The following is a 19,404-nucleotide window of genomic DNA, read 5'->3' on the forward strand; positions in this document are numbered from 1 at the left end:
TCCTTAGGGGCTGGACTCAGAGTTTGCACAGAGCAGAAAATCTAATGGATGTTTGTTGCATCAATGGGTCTCTTTCTAGCTTCTTCAATATCTCTGAGACCCGAGTTGAAGGTTAGAAACGGGTGAGCTCCTACTAGCTACTCAGGAGCGTCTGAAGTCCTGGAAACCTCACCCAAGGTCTGGAGACCCGGGAGAGGACACGGGGTCCACCCTTCCTCTGTGCACACCTGGGGCTGGGCCTGTCCCCCACAAGACACCTCACTGCTCCTGCTCATCCTGCCTCCCAGGTCTTGCCTGGGGACATCAACAGTCACCTGATCCCCGAAGCAAAGTAGAGAAGTGCGAATCCCCTCAGCCCCTAAAGCGCACTTCCCTGGTAAGGACAGTCCTGCTTGCAGCCCATTTTACATACAGCATCTCATTTAATCTTCACACACAGAAACAAACTTTCCCCTTATTTTACAGATGAGAAAAATCAGTGATTTGCCTAAGGGCCCCAGCCAGTAAGAAACAAGCTGAGTGAAGCTGGGCCCCAGGCTTGACTCCAGCCCTGGGTGACAGTCTGGTCCCTTGCCTGGGGCTGTTATCAGCCTGCCTGAGTGGACAAGATTCCCTGTCCTCCCCCAACTCCACGAGGGAGGCTTCCCCGCCCCCGCCGCATTCCCACCTGGGGAAGTCCAAAGGCCAGCCGGGCGGCTCCAGGGGCGGGAAGAGGCACAGGAAGAAAGCGCTGGGGGTGGGCGGGGGCCTGTCCGGCCCACACGCCTGGACAGCCCCGCCCCTCCGGCCTTGGCCCCGCCCCTCCGGCCTCGGCGGGGCTCTGCCCTGTGCTCCGCGTGGCTTTTCTGGTTGGCGATCCGCTGGTGCCTGGTGGCAGCGCTTTGCCGACCCTCTTAGGCCTGCTTTCTGAGAGCTGGCCTTGCCCGCCGGCCGGCGGCCCTGCACTGTGCCCTGAACCGGACGGGCGGGCGGGTCCCTTGGGCTTCCGGCCCACTCACGACCCATTCTCTCTCCTGCGTTCTCGTACCTGCTCCTAGCCTCGTGTTTCTGCGCCAGTAATACAGGACATCACTTGTAAAATTCTTAATCTTTTAGCAGGAATTGATACCGGACATCCCTTGCAGAGTTCTTAATCTTTTTAGTAAAGCCAGTGAAATTTTCTTCCCTCTCTCAAATACCTGATAATTGCCCTGGAATTGGTGACTCAGATCCTTGGTATTGAAAAGGATCACCCCCGTTGTTAGCAGAAATGGCAGCGGGCCAGACAAGGCCCTTAGAGTCTGAGAGGGGAGGGGACTTTAGGCCAAAGGTCATTTTTACTCTTTAAGAAATATATATATTACCTAAGCCTGTTTCCCTTTACTTGCTTAATAGGCAAATCAATAATAGAAATTAATAGATATGTGATTTACATAACCAGTTCGTATCTTCTTTTCCTTGTCTAGGGACTGAGGCAGCACTGCAGCAGGAAACCCAAGACCCCACCCTGACTGAGGCAGAAAGGGAAAGAGCTCCATGGAACTCCTGTGGGCAGGGACTACGGCCATTCTCAGCAGGAAGCAGAAAGGGAAGAAGAGACCTTCAGTCTCTTAACATCCATACTGATAAGAAGAGGGTTCAAGACTCTTAGAAGAGGGTTAGGCAGGACAGCTGGGGGGTTTCGGGTCTGCCTGCAAAGACACCGATGTCATCCTATCCTAGAGGGGTCCGCCCTAATACGCCCACAATTAAGCAAGCCAGAAGGCATTTTTAGGCTAAAAGTAACTCAGAAAGAAACAAGTGAGCAGAGAATTAGGTACCAGTTTCAGCCAGTCACCTGCGCCCAGCAGTGAAGACCCCAGCGACCTTCAACTCATCTGAGCCTCTTTACCCCATCATTATAATATGATGCGTATGCCCAGAAGTCCATTGATGTCATTAGAGCACACTGAATTCGGGGAACAAACGTGCTCAAAAAGCAAAATGATGATTCACTGAGTCCTGTCAATCTTAGTTGTCAATCCAGGAAGCCCGCTCCCCTAAGAAAAGTGACCGCCCACAGTAAAAAGGGGTAAAACCCCTGGGGTCTTGGTGACTAGGCCTTTGAGCCGCGTGTCTCTGGCTCAGGCCCAGCCTCGCTTCCACGTCTGGGAGTGGACTTTCCCCTCACAAAGCTTTTCTTTTCTGCTGTATTTCAGTGTCTTGCTTAGCCCTTTGTTCGAGACATCGAGAACCGGACGGTGAGCCGGGAGAGGACCCCACTCTCCGGTGACACCAGTATCTAATTATTTTGCCTGAATTCCTTGGTTGGGAGGTTTGTGAACCGAACATAGCAGCACTTCCTCCCTCCCATCGGTCGTCGGTGAGCCCCCCGCCTTGGCCTTGCGGCCCCAGCCAGGAAGCTCCTGGCTGGGCAGCCCCGGGCACGCAGGCGACGGCACACAGGCCGGGAGGCCTGCACAGGCTTCGGGCCGCCTGTCAGGGACGGAGCAGAGAGGTCTGCCCTGCTTCGTTTTGTAACTTCTTGTATAAACACACGCGGACAGTGTGCAGTGACCCCGTCTCCCCATGACCTGGCTCCAACAATGACGCTCCCAGAGCTGCACATCTGTTCGAACCCACATCATCGTGAAGTGAATGCCAGAGAGCATACCACTGCATGTGCATTTCAATGTATATTTAAAAGATAAAGACTGTTTCGAAAAACACACTTATAATAACACTATCGCATCCTTAAAAATTAATGGCAATACTCGTCTCATCACACATCCAGACAGTGTTTACATTTTGCCCAATGCTGGTTTTTGTACCTCTGTGGTCTGACATGGGATTCAAAAATAAACCTCTGCCTCAACATTGCGCGACACCTCCCTGCAGGATGCTGATCTGCACATCCCACGCTCGCCTACTCTGGGTTCGCTGGTTCTCTCAGGGTGTCATTTAACATGTCCCTCTGCCCCTGGGATTTTTACAAAGAGGTGAGCAGGTCCAGGAGTATCGAGGTCACATTTGGGCTCGATCTCCTTTTCGTGGGCCTGTATTTGCATCAGCACTGATCTTGACTCTCAAGACCCCTGAATGAAAAATAATCCGGACAGCGATGTGCTCCGCTCGGAGGTGGGCACTGGCTGGGAGCTTGACTGCCAACCTTATGAAGGGGCAGTCCCAGGCCGGGAGCGCGGGGGGCAGAGTTAAAATCCAAATCTGTGTCTCTCCGCTTCTGGGCACCGCACGACCACGACGTGAGTCGGGGTGCAGCCGACTGGATGACGCGTTTTAGCCTAAGGAACAAAACAGTCTTAGGATGAAAAAGCGTCGTGTGTCCAGGCGCCGGGCCAGCCTCGTTCACGTGACCGCCTGGCCACAAAGCCCGCTTTGTGTCGGCCGGGAAGCAGCACATTCCGACCGGCCTTGCGTGACGCCTGCTCCGCGCGGCAGTGTGACACGTGGACGCTGCCCTCGGCTGTGGCTGTAAGTGCGCAGTCGGTCACGGGCACTGTCCCTTACAGGGACGTCGGGGAGCCTCGCGGGCGTGGGCATCAGAGGGATGCGGGTTCGAGTCCAGCCCCCGCCACATTCTAATTGAGTGACTGCATGAAACTCCTCAGCAAAAACATGGGGACCGACTCCTTTCCCTCCTGGGTTTTGGAGAAAGTGAGTGTGAGACGCCTCGTGGGCTGCGTGGGACGGGACGGCCGGCCCCGCGGGAGTCACGTTCCTCCGGAAAGCACCCATGGTGACGTCCACCGGAGCGTTCGTGAAAGCCCCGGTGCCTCCCAGACGCCCTGAGTGGCAAGTGCGAGCTGAGCTTGGGAGGGGAGAACCGCCCGGGCAGCTCAGAGGACTGCGATTTCATTAAATCAGAGCTCCACTTGAGCGGGGAGCGGGGTCCTGGGAGATACCCCAGGAGTCACAGGCGGCCTGGTCAGCGCAGCCACGGCCCCCCAGGCGCCCCAACAAAGCGCGTGCTGTAGCTGCTGCCGGGACAGTGCGGGGGGGCCGGGGTGCTGGAGGGGCGGGACACGGCTTGAGCCCTCGTCCCGCCGTGACGTCCTGTCAGCCACGAGCTCCGCCGGCAGGATGAAGGGACATTAGGGTGTCCTCGCCAGGGAACCACGGGAAGGGCAAGAAGTGACCGTGGCTGGGTTTGCACTCGGCCTGCCGCAAGCCCAGGCCTTCGCAGTCCCTGCACTGCCTCCCATGCGCTGGGCATTGTCCGGGGAGGGGACGCGCCGTCGGGGGAGGGGACGCGCCTCCCGCTCTCTCACGGATCAGGCGCTGTCAGCAGCATGTTCCCACAGCAGCCCACCCACAAGTCCAAAAACGGAACTGAACGGCCCCACCCGGCGCCCGCCTCTGCTGCGCCCGGGTGGCCCAGGCGCCTGCTCACGGCCCCGAGCCGTGGGCCCCTCCAGGACAGTCCCTTCGTGCCCTGGGCCGGCAGGGGGACAGCGGCCTCACAGGCGCGTCCTGGGTCCCGGGGACTCAGGCTGGGGGCAGCCAGGCTCCAGCCCACGGGGACAGCGGCCGTCATCGGTCACGTCTGTGGTCGGGCGGCCTTTGTGTGTCTGATTGCATCTGGGGACTGTATTTGGCGGGTAGGAAAGAGCGACTCCGCTGGGCCGTGGGCGGCGGCCTGGCACCCCTCCAGGCTGCCCCCCATCTGCTCAGAGCCCTCTGGCCCGCTGTCCCCACCGCCCTCCTAGCTGAGGGGGAGTGCGGGCCGAGCTCAAGGACCAGAGGCACAAAGGAGGCTGGCAGGGGCACCAGAGTCACCGAGGTCCCACCGAGGTCCCACCAAGGTCCCACGAGAGGGGCCGAGCCGGCAGGGGGCCGGGGGGAGTGGGGAGGCCCCCCCCCAAGGCTGCCTCAGAGGGGTCCACCCCCGAGAGCAAACAGGGCGTGAGCGGAGACCGTGGGTCTGACATGTAGACTTTGCCCTGGAGTCTTAACTGGAAAGAAAGGAGCGTGGAATCCGGAGATGAAACGAGTGTGGACTTGGGCGTCTCACTTTGAGAGCTGTTTGGACCCAGACACGGCGCCGGTACGCCAAGGTCCAAACGGGCCCCTCGGGAGACGAGGAACACGTGAGGTTTACAGAAATGGATGAGGTCAGAGGCCGCAGTGATTGAGGTTTGTTTTTTAAAGAAAAAGGTAAAACATGGGACTGGTCAGCATGAGCTGTGAACGAGGACGTGGAGCCACAGCTCCGCCGCCAGGACCCGCGGCCACGGCGGGGGCTCCGCCGCCTGGGGAAGCTAGGGGGACAGCATGGGACAGGGCAGGGCGTTCCGGGGACAGCAGGCTCCCTCAGGGCCGCCTGGGGACTCGGGGGACTTCGCACAGGGCCAGGGCACCAGGCCGCATCCTCCCGCACGTGCGTGGGAAGGACGCGGCGTGTGACGAGGCGGTGACGGGTGCGGGGTGGTGACATGTGACAAGGTGGTGACGGGTGCGGGGTGGTGGTGGGTGTGAGGCAGTGACAGTGACAGGTGCAGGACAGTGGCAGTGACGCGTGACGGGGTGCGGGGCGGTGACATGTGACGGGGCGGGGCGGGGGGGCGGCGGGGGCGGTAGATGGCGGGGCGGCGGGGGGGGGGGGGGCGGGGCGGGGGGAGGGGGGCGGGGCGGCGTGATGGCGGGGCGGCGGGGGGAGGGGAGGGGCGGGGGGAGGGGAGGGGCGGGGCGGGGGGAGGAGGCGGGGGCGGGGCGGGGGGAGGAGGCGGGGGCGGGGCGGGGCCGGTGGGGCGGGGGCTGGGGCGGGGCGGCGGGGCGGGGGCGGGGGCGGGGCCGCGGAGCGGGGCGGGGGCAGGGCGGCCATCCGGCGCCCACGGAGCAGTACGGCTGGGTGTGGAGACCAGGCTTCCGCCAGCTCTGAGAGCAGCCGCAGCCCGCGGGCGGAGGGTGAGCTCGGCCGCGGGTCTGTGGCCGCCTTCGAGGGCCCTATAGCCTCACGAGGGACACAGGTGCGTCCCTAGCAGTTGTCACCAACGGCGGTGGGAAGCCCCCCAGCAGAGGCGCGACCCCCTCTGCGCTCACCTAGGGGGCGGCCCGGATCTGGGGGAGCTCGAGGAGACGAGGGTCTGGACAGGGGCCCCTGCTGACGAGTCCTCCAGAGCCCAGTAGAGACGGATGAACCGGCCGACCCGGAGGCGGCCTGGGCGCCCGACGCGCTAACTCCTGTCTGTCCCCAGACGTCTGATGCTCACACTTGTTGCGAACTTGTCCCAGAAGCAGCTCCGCACGGCGGGGCATCGGGGAGTCTGGGCTGCTCAACACACTGCCATCTCTGCGCCTCCTCCAGGGCGGGGGCTGGGCTGGAGCGGTGGCTGCTGCCGCGGCCGTGCTGTGTGGCAAGGGGCCCCCGGGCTTCACCCCCAGTTCCCATCTGCCCCTCGTGTCCCATTCTGGAGCTGAGTCTGCGGGGACAGCATGAGTGACCTCGGGTGTGCTCTGTCCGGGCACGCTTCGCCCACACCTGCCCACCAAATGCCATCAGCAGGTCACCCCCAGCCTGGGGAGCCAGAGCCAGGACTGGGGTTCGGACCCTGCCCCACTCTGATAAATGCATGAGCTCAGCCAGATCACTCCCCACGACCAAGCCTCGTCCCCCACCTTTAAAGAGAGCAAAACGCAGCTGCTTCCGGGGGCTTAACACACGGCGGCGCCGGCACGTTCGTTGCCGGCCGGGGTCCCGTGGGCAGGGGCTGCGCGGCCGGGACCAGGGGCTGCGCGGCCGGGACCTCGTCTCCTCCCGTCGGCACCGCCACGCCTGCGACGCACACTCCGGCTCCCACTGACGCGAGGTCTTACCCCATGTTGGGGAGAGGGGTCCCCCGGGGCCAGGAGCAGGGAGGTGTGGCGGGTCTTCCTGAGCCGGAGCCCTGGGTGGATGGCGGGCCCCGCGAGCTGCTTTCTGGGGCGTCCGGGCCTGGGCCCTACTGTCACGGCACTGACCAGGGTGATGATGAGGGGACCCCGTTACCCCGCCCCCGAGACGCTGTGGTGTGAAGTCACGTTTTCACGTGCACACGGCAGAGCGTTGCCGGCGTGAGCGGCGCCCCGTGCTCCGGCCCCGCCGCCTGCGCACGAGCCTGCGGCGCCCACGCGGCTCCGGACCTAGGGAGACGCGAGCCCGGGACTGGGCTGGGTGTGCAGGCGGAGGCCGGGTGCCGCGGGCCGCGGGCCGGCGCGTTGTCACCACGCCCTCTGACCCGCCATCTGTGCAGACGCGGCTGTCCGGGATTCAGGCCCCTCCCAGCGCCGGCACAGCCCTGCCTCGCTGCCCTTCTGCGGAAAGGTCCAGCCCCACCCCGGGCCACCAGGACCTTTGTCCTGACGGCCGGGGAGGCCTCTGCTCACGGCGCCGCGGGGCCCCCGGCTGGCCACGCGGCTGGCCACGGCGGAAGGAGCCTCGCTGTCTGAGCCCGCCCAGCCCGCGGCCAGGAGCAGAGCGCAGAGCTCTTCGCTGGTAGACAGGAACCGGCTTCTCTGGTTTTTCTCCAGAGAACTGCACTGATAATAAACAGGTCGATGCCAATCAAAACAGGAAGGGAAAGCCGGCTCTGTGCCCTCCGAAAGCGGTGACGGCGACGCGTCCTGCCGGACAGGGAGTCATAGGGCACGGGGCCACCGGGGCCGAGGCGGCCGGGCCAGGAGGACTCGGGCGTGTCAGGAAAGCAGGGCCGTCTGCCCCCTCGCCTGCCGGGGAGGGCTGCCTCCAGCACAGGAGCCGGCGCAGAAACATGGGGGCTGGTCTAGGGTTTCTGGAAGAGGCCCGTGCCATGCCGTTTTTTTTGAGATTGCTAAGAAAAGGGGAAGTTCTCACGGCCGACGTAGGGACGAGACCTCCTAAAGACAGAGAAGGGGAGACACCTTATGTTTCCCCCAGCTCCATGGCGGTAACCAGCACGGTGTAGACAAAGCTTATTTTTCTAATTTATTAAGCGTTCCCTCCACGCCGGGCACTGTACTGAGCATACAGTCTATTTCACAGAGGAGGAGTCTCAGGATCGCTTGTCCACACTCCACGGCGAGCAGAAGGGCTGGGGTGTGGACCCAGGTCCCCAAATCTCACTTGCTGGCTGTGCTCTGCGCCCCGCTGCTCATTATGGCCCTGTGGTGGTCGGGGTTCTCCAGAGAAAACCAACGTGGGTGTGTGTGTGTGCGCATGTGTGTGCGTCTGTGTGCGTGTGTGCGCATGTGCATCTGTGTGTCTCTGTGTGTGTGCTCGTGTGTCTGTCTGTGTGTCTGTGTGCGTGTGCGTGGTAATTACAGAGGCCTGGCAGTTCCCAAATCTGCTGTCCGGCCGGCAGCTGGGGCCCCGGGAGGACTCGCGTTCCTTTGCCCCGAGAACAGGCCCGGGAGAGAGCGCACGGTGGGAAGGAGGTGAGCTCAGGCCGTCCCAGCTCATCCATCTGCTCTGCTCCTGTCCCGCAAACTCTGAAAACCCAGCCAAGGGCAAGAACACGGCACAGCCCAGCGGCTGCGGCGGGAGAGCTGCAGCCTCCCGTGAGGACGGTCCCGGCCCGAGGCTCAGAGGTCGAGGGCAGGACGGAGCGACCCTCGCCCTGGCTCCTCCAAGGCCATTGCTGTGGGCCCCGGCTCTGTGTCACCAGAGACCGGCATCCATGTCCCACAGCAGGCGTCAGACAAAGGCCTCCATTCCTTTGTCTATTTTTTTTTTTCTAATTAATCACAAGTCTGCTGGAAGCACCTTTCCCAAGGGTTTCTAGCCTCACTCTGGCAATTTCCACCCAAACAGAGCCGCAGGCCAGAAGCCAAGGACTAGCTCTAACTCTTACATGCGATGGTTGTGGGGGTCGCGGAGCCAGGACGTGTCCCGTGTCTTGCGATGTTTCCCGCGCCCTCTGTTGACTTTGTGGGATGCCCTAAATGTCCCGCATTCAGCCGGTTTCCATACCTCACGATCGGCTGGCAGGAAGAGACGTCCCTCGGATTCACACAGGCACCCGCACCTTCCCTGCGTCAGGCTCCTCCATCAGCAGAGCGGAGAGGACGGAACGAATCGCCTCTGACAGAGGCAGCGGCAAAGCGGGCGGGAGCCGGGCTCCCGGGCCTCGGCCTGGCTCTCCCCGGGCCGCACCTGGCACGTCTAAGGCTAGGGGGATGCAGTTTTTTGGCCCGGACTGTCCTTCTTCATCCCCTCACCTTCTGCCAGGTAAACTGGGAGGAACGCTGATCTCCTCTCTGCGAGGGTGAAGGAGATGAGGACGTGCTGGTGGCTGTCCCAGGCCTGACGCTGCCCCCGCGGGGGAGGGCCCGCCTGCCTGCCCTGCTCTCCCGCCGCCCACCAGTTGTCATGCTGCTGCCCACCCTGGGACCCGAGGCGCCCTCCACGCCGCCTCGCCCACCGCGCTGGTGTCTTGGGTTTGTGTTTTCCTCTTCCCGCTCTTCCCCAGAAGGCTGGGTCTGCCTGCGTTAACCGACGCACGTGGAAGCCTGGCCCCTAACACTCAACCCAAACCCGCAGAGCCAGCCCGTGGCCACTGCAGGAAGCCTGGCCACCTGGCATGCGAAAGCGAGAGGCCGACTGCCTCGGGGGACGAAGCCGCACACAGGGCCCACTTGCAAGGCAAGGCTGGCAGGGCAGCCAAGTGCATCTGGCCCAACCACGGCCTTGCCACTCCCCCACGCCCCACCTGACGCAGCGCGAGCCGTGGCGAAGGGGGCCGAGGCAGCCGAGGGGGCCGAGGGCGGCCGTGCTCACCAGCGTGGCTCCGCACAGACAGCCCCTGGGGTCCTGCCACCGCCGGGCGGGCTGCCCGTTGCCCCGCCGTCTCCGTGTCTGAGCCTATAGGACCGAGGGCACCCACGGGTGGCGGAGGGTCTGTGCCCCACCTTTGGCCCACGCCCTGGGCTCGTGGCTGTCCGGCAGCAGTGACCGGACGGTGTGTGTGGCTGCAGAGCCCCCTGGGACCACGAAGGGGTGACAGGAAGGACGCCAAGGAGGGGTCCATGGAGACGTGACTTTCTGGGCCTTCCGGCTGGTGACAATGGTGACACCTAGGAATATTTGGTGACTGTAGTTGGTAACACTACTGTTTGATTGAAATCTGCTGAGAGCAGAACTTAAATGTTCTCAGCAAAAGGGAGGGAGGAGGAGGGAAACTGGTTAAGTCGGTGGAGTGAACCCCAGGTCTGCGGAGATAATGGAATTAACACTGGTTTTTCAGCTGGTCGGTTTTGGAGGCAGCCATGTGTCTCCACCGCCAGCCCCTGGCTTGGACACAAACATCTAACATGTCCTGAGGCTCCCAGGTCTGTTCCCTTGCACCAGGCGTCCTGGAGTGACTCAGCCTAAAATCAGGACGTGGTTTCATCCTCGCCCTGCACCTTCCGAGTCCTACGCTGCCCCCCCCCCCCGTGTCTGCGCCCCACCCACGCTGCCAGTGCCCTCCGGCCTCGGCCAGCGGGGCCCTGCCGCTGAGTAAGTTGGGTTCATGACCCTCCGCCAGGGGGGAGAGGTCGCTGGGGGTGCAGGCATCTCCGTGCGGGCGGGCAGGAAGGAGCTGCGCCCGCGGTGGGCAGGGGCTCAGGGACGGGCCCTGGCGGGCTCGCTGGCCGTCTTCCCGCCCAGGCGCTCCTGAGGAAGGAAAGGAGCAGGGAGGGCTCTCGCGGAGACCGGAGGGGACGTGGGGCGTCTGGGGGCGAGGCGCGCGCGCTGTCCGCGCTCAGAGCTGACTGCCCAGGGGTCGTTCCCGTGGCTCCGTCGAGGTCGCCAGGCCGTCTCGTCAGACATTGATGCCCTGAGAAAATGATTCTAACAGAAGGGCCCGCGGCCAGCGGCGGGTGTTAGGGGGCCGAGGGGGCCAGGGAGTCCCTGAAGGCTGGGCCGGGGGGCGGGGGGGATGCTATTCCCTCTTCGCTGTGACGTGAGACTCACTCCACTTTGATTTTAAGCTCTGGGCCTTTCTTTGTCCACGGGTCAACCACCTGACACGGCTGTGAATTCACTGTTGGTTCTTCTAACTCTCCTGTTGGAAGTCTTCCACGTGGCCCCTGTGGTCCACAGGACTCCTCGGGCCAAGCTCGGGACACTGTCACTGCCCACTCGGGAGGTTGCCACCAGGCCTCGGAGCGCCTGCTGCTGGTCAGGCCATGGCTCCGCGTGACCAGCCCCCAAGCCCCTAGACGAAACCGCAGCCGCGACACCGTCCCCGGCCGGAGCGGGCTCGAGGACTTGCCTTTCACGCTCACACTGAGCAATGGGCTCACAGGAGAGGGTGGCAGGGGGAGCCCCGCCCCCAGCTGCGCCTGTGGCATTGACGGGAGGCGGCCTGGTCCTCTGGGAACGTGCCCGGGCAGCGGCGGACGGTGACAGAGCCTGAGGCTCGCGCAGGCGCCGTGCGTCAGGCCGCGCTCGCTCCGTCCCTGCGGCAGGACCACGGGCAGCTCCCGGCCAGGCCCAGGCCGCGCCTCCTGCCGCAAAAGCCACGTGGGCAGGTGGCGGGCGGCCGGGGCGGCGCAGGCCTTCCGCTGTGAAATTCCGAGGGGCTGACCTAGAAGGGGGTTTGCATGACCCCCAAGCCTGACGGATCGTGCTCCCTGTGCCTCGACGTGGGGCAGGAGATTGCCTTGGGCCCTCAAAGCTGCCAAGGGTGAGGACGCACTGGAGACAGCGCTGGAATGCGGCCCGGGGCTCCCCAGACCCCGCGGCAAGTCCCTGAGCCCCGGGAAGCTGAATTCTCCCTCCCCGCGCCCACCGTGGGCGCAGGCTCTACCCCTGGCTCAGCCTTTCTCAGCCGTGGTGGCTGGGCCCACGGCCTACATCAGGGCGTCTCCCGCGGACACGGGGTACACGTGCGCGACAGGCTTGCCGTCCAATGACGGGACGGACTGAACCGGGAGGCCGGCCCACGGGGACCAAGGCTTCTCTGCTGACCAGTGACCATCTTCTGGGAAGCCCCGGCCCACCCTCAGGCTGTGGACGTGCTGCCTGGACGCTGGCCGGGGACGCTGGCCAGACCTCTCTGCGCCCGGCCCCGCCCCCGCCCCCACGCGCACCCGCCTTGCTCCGCACATGTGTGGAGCTGCGACTCTTCCGCCACCCCGAGTGCGTTCAACGCTGTGGTCACTCGAGCTTGCTCTGGCCCCCTCTTTATTCAGGGTGACACGTGGTCAAAGCTTCGCTTTGTTCTCCCATCTATCATGGTGAGTCAGCCAAGAGCCTCACAGGAGAGAGGGAGGATCTTCCCGCGTCACAGGTCCAGAGCGAGTCGGCAGAGGCCCCACCCGCCTGGGGGAAGGCGGCTCACACGGTCCCAGCCAGTGGGGGAGAGAGCTGCGCCCAGCGTCCAGCCTCGGGAATCGGTCCCCTGGGCTCTGCACCCTCCCGGCCGCGGCCACACTCGGCCACACTCGGCGCTCCCAACTCTGAATCAAGGCGGAGCTCCTGGGGACATTGGTGTCCCCTGCTGCGGGGAGCGAGGGACAGGCTGGGCCTGCGGCTGGTGGAGAAGCCACTCCTGGTCTCCATGTCGCCTGGGGGCCACTGGCGTCCCGGCCTGGTGCCCCAATACACACAGCTCTCCCACACCAGCCTGCGCTCCCCCAAAGCGTCTGGGTGGGCCTGGGAGGCAGGTGGAGTTTCACGGACAATGCCCAGAGGCCAGAGGGGCCTGGCCCAGGGCTCTGCAGAAGCCGACTGGGGGGCGTCACAGAGCCGCAGCCCCCTGGAAGGGCCCCCGGAGGCTCGCCCAGCTCCCAGCTCTCACCCCATCTCAGTCTCCGCAGCACCTCTCACCCCGCAGCCTGGAGCAGGGCTCTGCTGCAGCAGCGCCCCTCAGGCCAGCGGCTCTGAGGCCACCCCACTTGCCAGCACACTCCGCCCCCTCACCACCCCCACCCAGCACTGGGCGGCTCCCACAGCCTCGAAAAGGAAATGCAGCTTCTGGGTGCCAGGCCCCTTGTCGGAAAGACACTAGAGACGCTGAAATTTGAAGTTAAACCCAGAAAAGAGAAAACTCAGGGATCTAATTAAATCTTCCAGGTGAAAATGCGGTAATGGAACAGGCTAGAAAACCCACAAGCAAACCTGACACTCACCACTGGTGACTTTGCCGCCTGCTTGGGGCCACGGGTGTGGTCCCCTGGCCACCCCTGTCCCCACCTGTCCTCCGAGAGGTCCAGCTGCGCTCACACCCCGCCGACTGTTGCGAGCAGAGGAAATTTGTCCCAGAGCCTCCTGGGGTGTGAACCTCATGCCGAGGGCAGCTCACTGGCCAGTCAGGCAGGCTTTAGTCCCACCGTCAGGCTCCACAGTCCTCTGTCTCTAGCCTTCGGCCACGTGGACGGGCAGGAGCACCGTAGTCCCCGGAGCTGAGTCACACTGACCACACAGCCGTTAGCTCGTGAGGGACACATAACGGAAGCCACAGGAGCAGCACCTGCGGAGCCACAGACGCTGGAGAGCAGGCCTGGACAGGGGACAGGGCGGGCCGCGCGGACAGAGCCCTACAGGCGGGGGCCAGCTCCTGGTCCCACTGGCTCCTCAACAGCATCCCAGCCCGGACCAGAGGCGTCTGCACGGACCGCGCCCGGCCCGAGACGCAGGGCGTGACATGTTTCAGGTCAGCTTTCTTTCTATTTCCATTGAGAAGTTATTAATAATGGTGACTTAGTGAGAAATTGTTAATAATTTTATAATGAAAGTGTGAAAAAGGTGACCTAAAATTGTTGTCTTAAGCAATAACATCGTGGCTACGACTGCGATTATTTTCATAGGCAGGACAGAGGTGCTCGTTTTTAAACGTTCGCGTAAAGTGCACACAGAACAGCGGCGTGAGGAGCGCAATCCTGAGTCGGGGGGGGGGGGGGCCTTCGGCGCTTCCCGTGGCTCGTGGCCTCTTACAAGTTCCTCCACTCACAGCGGTTACGCCCGGGGCTTAGCCCTTCCGAGCTCGCGTCCTCGGGCCCCTGAGGCGATTTCACCTCCTTCTGCCCTCGGGAGGCTGTCACCGTCTCGTTGTCCCTCGGGGAGCCTCTGTCTGGGTGTTTCTATTCTTTTTGGAATATAAATATGTATGAGCTTGCCTCATGAAATCATGACCCCTGGGGTCACAGGATGAGGGCGTCTACACCCGGTGCTAAGTATTGTGGTTTATCCGCCATCCGCACTGTAACCGTGTGCAAAATGACTAATCAGCCTTCGACCGACGGCCCTCAGAGCAGCCACATGGAGCATCCGAGACCTGCGCAGGGCATTTCCAAACGGAGTTCTTGACTCCGTGTCTTCTCCGGGCGTGAAGCTGGGGGGCGGCCAGCCCTCCCCTGGAGAAGTCGCGTCTCCCACTCACAGCTGTGCCCTAAGCTGGGCTCACCCACATTATTTTTCCTGTACCCAAAGTCTCAGTCCAGAGAGGTTTTCCTTGTGCCCAATACACAGCTTACTCTTTGGGCTGGCTTGTCCTCCCTCCCTGGAGGGACATCTTGAAAGCCCGGGTTTTCACGTTTTTGGGGGTCGTTTCCATTACACACAGAATGAGGAGATTTGGGGGGGCGGAGAGCAGACGCGGGCTGGAGGGAGGGCCAGCACGACTATAAAGAATCAAAGGAGGAGAGGCCATTTGGCGTCTGCAGAGCCGGGGGCGGGGCGGGGGGGGCCCATCCCATCTGCTCTCCAGCTCTGTGTGTTGTGACGAGAAGCCCCAGGATTCGTGAAGGAGGCAGGAGAGTTATTTCCAGTTCTCTGAGATGAGCCGCTTCGCTGGGTGGGGTTTTGGGCGTGCGTGGGAGGGTCTGACATGCCGGCTTTCTCTGTACACCAGATGGACGGGCAGACAACCAGCCACGCGGCGGGGGCGCGGGGACCGTGGGGGACGGGGTCCAGGAGGAGGAGGGGGCGGGGCACGCGCGGGAAGTGTGGGGAGGTGGCGAGGGGAAAACGTTTTAACTGAAGAACGTGCCGGAAAAGGAATTTAAAGTTGGGTTATGTTTTGAGTGAACAGACAGACACATGTCTCCTCGAGGCTGATTCTAACAAACGGGATTCTCTGCGGCAGACACCAGAGCTGAGGACTTGTCACGCTGGGAGCAGGGGCAGAGCAGGCAGTGACCAGACTTCTGCGTTTTTACCAGGGGCCCCACCAGCCCAGGAGCAGGTTAGGGGAGTACTAGCCCTCGGAGGGGGCTGTGGGGTGGATGGGGGTGCTGGGGGCTGTCCCGGGAGGCCGGGAGCCAGCCTCAAACCCAAACCCAAGGCCAAGCCCGTGGGAGGTGACTACCGCTGGGTCCCCAAAGCCAGGGGGACAGAGCTGAGCTGAAGCCCAGACCCCCCCACAAGCATCAGTCTTTTCAAGGAACCCCGAGGCCAACTCGAGGTGACTGAGCCTGCCTCTGCATGCAGCCCACGTGGGTGAGCCGAGCTGGAGATCATTGACACAGAGACGGAGCCAAATTGTCCAGACGAACTCGCGAATGTCTCGCCTGGACACTGTGGACCCAGCATTTGAGGAAACGTTCACCGGGGAGACTCGGAGTCTCAGGCACGGCTGTCTCGCTCCTCCCCAGCACACCGTGGCTGTGTTCTGTGCTGCCTGGAGCCCGTGCCGTAGGACGGGCAGGCGGGCAGGTCCCCCGGGGGTGGGCCTGGTGCAGGGAGAAGGCAGGCGCTGGGCGCGGGGCCTTCACGCCAGAACAGCCGGGCGGCAGTGACCGTCGTGAGGACTGCCGAGGAAGCCGACTGCTTTTCACCAAATCGGAGGCCTGTCACAAAAAAGAAAATAAACTCAGGGTCGCAGTGGAAGCGAGGCCTCGGCGGCCGTTCTTGAGGAGACGCCGCCTGCAGCCACAGGGCAGCGTCAGCGGGGAGAGAACCTGTCAGGAGCAGGGCTCCCTGACATTGGCGAGGGGCTGCAGGGCAGCACCGCGGCTGCCGGGGCCACTCGGATTTCAGAAGAAAACGGGGAGTAGTCGCCCAAGACCAGAACGGCCACCAAGGCGCCCTGACCCGTGGGGGTGCACGGCGGCACCGGGCGTGTATGAAAGGTCTGAGACTGGTCCTTCCTGCGATTTCTGACCCACGCCAGCCACAGAGCTGGCGCCCGCGGCCTGAAGGGGAGTCCGGAGCCCCTGAGGAATCCCCCACGGCCCCAGGCAGCGAGGGGGAGGCCGTCCGTGCTCCGGGGGCAGCCAGGAAAGGAGCGGCCTGAGCCCAGTGCTTGCTGGTCCCCACCCCAGGGCTGCCGCCCTGCAAATGCAAGCTCACTCTGCGATCGAACCGGGACTCTGTCCGCTGAAACGCCCCGGGCTTGACCGAGGCTGCACCCCTGGCGGCAGGACCACAGGCAGATCGGCCCTGACCCCCGCCGGAGGGGCCCGCAGGCTCTGCGGTCGCCTTGTCACCAGGCTTTATCTCTGCAGCCACAGAGCCATCAGGGACATGCACCCTCCACCCAGTGACAGGCGGTCCTGCCTCCACTCTCAAATCCAGCCTCCGTGGCCCGGGAGCTCGCGCCTCATTGGCCCGGCCTTGGCTTCCGGGCTTATCCAATCACACGCAGACCCAGTTATCCCGCCAGTGTTTGCACGGCCCCTTCCCGGCCTCAGCCCGCTCCGGCTGCTCCTCGGGCACAGAGCTCTGCTCTCACTTAGGCCACGTCCCAGGCGACAATCCTCTGCCCCGTCTGCGTCGGCTTTGAAGGTGAGGGGAGCTCACGAGGAGCCCTCCCAGGGTGCTGCCGAGGGTCGGTTCCTGCAGTCACTGCCCCGCGCCCAGGGCTCACGCGGTCGGATGCTTGCAGCGGCTCCGTCGGGGTGAGGAGAGGACGGAAGGCCTGCCCCGTGTGCCCCCGCCCTGCGGCTGCGGTCCCTGCTCGCAGGCGCGGAAGCTGAGGCTCCACGTCGCTCTTCCTTTCTTCGTTCGCTGCATGGCCAGCTCGAGCCCGCCACAGAATGCCCCGCCCCAACCCTGAGCACAGCAGCCGGCACGTCCCGGCAGAGCCACTGAGCACATAGTGGAGATGCCGCCGGCGCACAGAAGACCCCACGTCTCCTCTCCCCATCCGTGCCCTCCTCCCCGCCCATTGGCCCTTCCCTGGCTCCAGGGACCCGGATCTCCCCGACACACACCACGCGCCCCCAGCGAGCCCTGCTGAGCTCCCTCGGGGACGTCCACGCCTGCCCCTGGCTTCTGCTCCAGAGCGAGGCTCATGCACTGGTACCTCCGGGGGGTGGGCTCCATGTCGGCACCCAGGGCGCAGAGGTGAACGCCACAGACCGTACCGCGGCTGAGAGGCGGAGGGGGTGCTCCCAGCCCAGACGGGGGGCCGGGCACAGGGTGCGACAAGTGCCTCTGCAGCCAGCTCTTCCGGACCCCACGCTGATGCGTGGCCCCCCACCCTGCCCTGGGATCCGGCCTGCGCCTCAGGGCCCACCTCCATTCCAGCCCCCCGGGCCGTGTCGGCTGCTGCAGACTTCACTGGGTGCCTGCTCGGACCCCCCAGAGCGGTCAGCTCCGAGCACTCACACACGCGACGGAGCAGAGTCAGGGCCCCGGGACTGGCGTCTGTGGCCTCTCCCGCAATTTCCCGTAGAATCTCCTCTCAGCAAAGGATTCCACTGAACACCTAGATAGTGTGCACCTGAGGCCGGAGGGTGGGCGGCACAGGTGGGCGCCGGACGCTCCGCAGGCCGGAGGACGCCGGGTTGCAACGCTGCCCGCCTCTCCGGGCCCAGGGGCGGGGTCTGGGATTGGTGGGCATCGGCTGCAGGAGAAGCAGACGCAGTGCAGGTCACATCACCGCACGGCTTCTCCCCGACGGCGGTTGCACGCCGGGCCCCGGGCAGGGCGCTGTCCCCACCCCTGCACACGGCGCCCACGTCCAGCGCCCCCCCCACCCCGTCCTGCCCCCGCCGGGCTCACGGGGTCTGTCCTCGGGGCTTGGGGAGGGAGCCCTGCTCCCGACAGTGATGTCGGCTGCGGCCAGCAGGTTCCTCAGCACTGCGGGCCGAGCAGGTCTCTCCCTGTGGAGACGCTGCGGGAGTGTGTTCCCCGTCAGGCTCCTGTGGACCACAGACAGCCTGCCGCCTCCAGGGGTCGCCTGCCGTGTAGACGGCATGCCAGCGCACGTATTTCACTGGATCCTCTTGTGTGCGGACGGTTCCACACACAAGGGCCCCATGTGCGGGCCTTGTCGACCCCCCGGGTTGGGGGTGGCAAATCACCAAGGAGCTCCCTGAACCCCTGCGGATGCCGCCACTCTGCGGCAAGGCCTTCCCAGAGGCTTCCCTCCGGGGAGACGAGTCGTCCTCTCCGCGCCACAGGCCACGGCCCAGAGGTGAGTCCATCCCGCCGGGGGCGCGAGGGGCGGAGGGACAGACGCTGGCCCCGGCCCCTTCCTCGGCAGCACCTCAGTCCCGGTCAGCGTCAGCTCCTCGCCGTGCTTAGAGGCTCAGTGGCTCTGCAGACGGCCGTTTCAGAGACAGGCAGAGGAGCCCAGGGAGGCTGCATGACCGTCCTCCATCAGCGAGGAGGTCCGTGGGCGGCGCCCTGGCTCAGGCCAGGCCACCTCTGTCCCCACCCAAGATGGGTCCACTTGGGGTGGCCGAGTTTATACTCGGCCTGGGAACGTGCTGGTGGCACTCAGGGCCAAGGTCCTCCGAGGACGGCCCTGGGGACCCCCCGTCCTCTGACATGACAGAGAAGGCTCTGGCCAGCTGAGCCATCCGCCCTTGACCACCGCCACCTGGAGGAGTCTGCGAACTGCCCATCCCAGGCCTCAGCTCAGCTTCCTGTGACGCGTCCTCCCTGTGGCCCCCGACCTCCTCCTGGGGCGACCTGAGCACAGACACTGCCCCCTGCGTGGCTCTGGGTTGTCCTTCCCGGAGGGGGCAGCTGGAGGGAGCCCCGAGGCAGACGGGAGCTCGCGGTGCCCGGAAACGCCAGGAGAGGGCTCTGCCTCGGCTGCCCTTGGCCGGGAACCAGGCACAGGCTTCACAGTGACGCTGGCCTCACAGCAACGTCAGGCAAGAAGCCGTTGGTGAGGAGAAGCAACCAGGCCTGACCGTGCCGTCGGCTCTCCGGCGGAGCTGGCCGTCCCGCCCTGGGCCTGGGCAGGCCGGACATCTGCCCCATGGCCTGAGGGCTCCTCTGGGGGAAGCGAGGGCGAAGGGCACAGCCTGACGCGTACAGCAGAGCGGGCTGGTATTGGTGGGACTGGACCCGCCAACCCCTGGAGCACGGGACGTGGACGCCGCCCAGCAGCACCGCAAAGGCCGCCCGGCTCCTCCGCAGACCCAGGCGCCTCTGCTGCGGGGTCCCCCAGGGCGCGGCGCCTCTAAACTCGTAAGGGCTGGACGCAAGCTGGGTTTGTGAGCTCTGCCCCGGGGGAGGAAGCAGCTGCGGGGAGGCGAAGGCCCGGCTCAGAGGGGCAGGCGCGGGGGCGGTCATTCCCAGTAGTCCCC

At 64.3% G+C, this 19,404-nt stretch overlaps 1 long non-coding RNA gene across 1 annotated transcript; it reads left to right on the forward strand.

Moving 5' to 3' along the window:
* Window positions 1–12,437: 12,437 nt before the first annotated feature.
* Window positions 12,438–16,139, forward strand: LOC118613381. Its single transcript, XR_004955452.1, has 3 exons — window positions 12,438–13,571; window positions 14,949–15,101; window positions 15,347–16,139. It is a non-coding gene; the product is annotated as an uncharacterized LOC118613381 (long non-coding RNA).
* The last annotated feature ends 3,265 nt before the right edge of the window (window positions 16,140–19,404 follow it).

The sequence above is a fragment of the Rousettus aegyptiacus genome, unplaced genomic scaffold (assembly GCF_014176215.1).
Source record: "Rousettus aegyptiacus isolate mRouAeg1 unplaced genomic scaffold, mRouAeg1.p scaffold_m13_p_18, whole genome shotgun sequence".
NCBI classification, from domain to species: domain Eukaryota; kingdom Metazoa; phylum Chordata; class Mammalia; order Chiroptera; family Pteropodidae; genus Rousettus; species Rousettus aegyptiacus.